Source organism: Etheostoma spectabile, chromosome 3, assembly GCF_008692095.1.
Source record: "Etheostoma spectabile isolate EspeVRDwgs_2016 chromosome 3, UIUC_Espe_1.0, whole genome shotgun sequence".
NCBI lineage: Eukaryota > Metazoa > Chordata > Actinopteri > Perciformes > Percidae > Etheostoma > Etheostoma spectabile.
Window position 1 is genome coordinate 250,486 of NC_045735.1, and position 2,691 is coordinate 253,176.

Genomic DNA, 2,691 nt, shown 5'->3' on the forward strand with positions numbered 1-2,691 from the left:
GAAACGGGTCAATTTGACCCGAGGACAACACGAGGGTTAAAGAAGGAATGCAGACGTTGATGGACCATTTTTCTTGACTTTACGAGGTGGTTGGTAGAAAACTTCAAATCTAAAACCTTTTAGACACTTAACCCTTGTGTTGTCTTCCTGTCAAAATCAATGCTTTTTATCAATGTTTTCAACTTTTTTTGTCCCTTTTTTCAACACTTGACGCTTTCAATGTTTGTCACTTGTTTTGATGTTTTCAACGCAACGTACCACTAACTTATTAACTGTAGTTTTACAGTTATTTTTGGAATTTATGGTCAATAAACCTCATTTATAGGAAATTATACCTAATGTTTGAGTTAGAAAAGCAGAAATTAGGAATTATTGAGACTAAAATTAAAGGAATGGACGTTGATGGATAATCACAGACTGGAATATGTCAACTTTTACTCAATACTATTTCAAAAACACTTCAATTTGTTTTCTTTAAATGCTTTAAAACTGAATAAAACGCCCCAAAATTAATGAAAGTAGAGATTTGTACTTGCCAAAGAGCGTTGTGTGGAATCCATCATGTTATTTTGGGGAATTAAAAAGAACATTGATACAGGAAAACGGGTCAATTTGACCCGAGGACAACATGAGTTGTAAATTTTTGCATCACCACCTCAGCCCACATCAACTGTTCCAAATGCACACTGTAAATGTCAAATGTCTGTCCCTAGTACAACATTATAACCAACAAAGGAAGGTTTGCCTTGTACTTGCATGACTTTTGGGCAGATTACAGCACGACAGTGTGAAATTCTGCAAAAAAAAAACCATTATATTTACAATAAGTTGCCAAGTTTTTGGTGTGATTGAATAATTCACATTAGCTTGTTCACTAATTAATCAACATTTACGATGGTAAGATGAGACTCTGATGAAGACGTTTTAACTTAAGTATGATATGACTTTATTTGTATACTGTACACTTCTTAACAAAGTTAGAAAATGCTTAACAGAATAATGATTAATGCTTTTACCTGACGTGACATTCCAGAGCCGAGCACACTTAACCAGTGCCTTCGTATTCTCCGTAAAAACTGGAAAGGTCGATTAAATTACTGTTTTTTCAGACCCCATTTTGAAAAAAAGATTGTTTTTTTGTTGTTTAAATATTTACTTGATTAGCCAGTCTATTAAAAAAAGGTTATGCAACATATTAATCTCTTTTGATTTGAAAGTATTTTTTCACTCACAGGGACGGCTGTCGGGCCCCCACGTTGGTTCAGACCTAATTACCTCAACAATTATTAGATAAATTGCCATAAAATGTTGTACAGACATTCATGATTCCCAAAGGATGAATTCTACTGACTTATCTTTAGCTTTTAGTTTAGAAAATATCACAATTTCCATTGTTATAAGCAAGTAGAATACAAAAAAACACAGATCTTCACACATGAGACAGCACGAAATGTGAACTTAAGAGTTGCCAATATGTGAGATACGATGCATTTAAACCATAGACCGTCAATATATATATATACAGTCTATGATTTAAACATAATCCAAGGCAGGTTATAAATAAGAGACAATACAAAAATAAAACTATTCAATAGATTGCCATGAAATTTGGTTCAGATATTCATGTCACCCTCAGGATGAGTTGTAATGAAGTTTGTGATCCTTTGACTTTTTGCCTTATATCATCATCAGGTCGACATTTTAACGTGTCTAGTATTGTATGACCAAATATCTGCAGGTCGTTACCTTAACCCTCGTGTTGCAAAATATGGGCCTTTGAAATAAGCTGAAAATGTCAACGTTAGAAATATCAAATAACTTTGAAGAAAAAAAACATCAAAAAAGCAACCACAACATTGAAAAAGTGACAAAAATGACAGAAAAAGCGATACATTTTTTCATGATTAACAGGAAGACAAAACCTTCCCATCAGTCTCAACATTACTTTGTGTATCGTGCTCATTAACAAATGTTAGCGTGCTGACTTTAGCATTTAGCTATTTAGTCTTTTTAGACTTTTAAACATTTAATGTATCCTCTATTGTTACGACAGGTGATAATTGTCTTTTCGGTCAACGTTTCCTTTTGCCATAACCTCACGTAACCCGTTCTACTGAAGCATAAAATATAACTATAAGCCTTTCAGAGAATCAAATATATTATAATTGAAATATGGTTCAATGCATTTAATGCAAATTTACACAAGAGCCACGAAGAAGCTAAGGCCGACAAATATAGGATGTGACATGTCCAAATTTAAGGAAATGGATTATATTTATCCTGCATTTTTGTAAGTTTTAATACAAGCATTACTTATAGGCTATACATAGAAATAAAGAATAAAATGAGGTAGTACTAATGTGTTCTGTTGATGATCGGGGACACGTTTCTTAGAAAAAGAGATGTGGAGTTTTTGCAATATAATTCTTAAATTCTGTGAGTGCCACAAACGTAGAACCGGTCACCTCCGTTGTATTGTACCGGAGGCAGAAATTATACAGAGACACATACATCTGAAGGGCAAATAAACACAAAAACATCTTCATAACTAGTTACCACTAGGTGAGAGAGTGTGATTTGGCCTCTTAACCCTTCTGTTGTTCTTCACTTTCGGGACCCTCTCGGGTCAAATTGGAGTTTTAAAAGCAATTCTAAAATAAAATGTTACTTCATAATCTATTAACAAATATT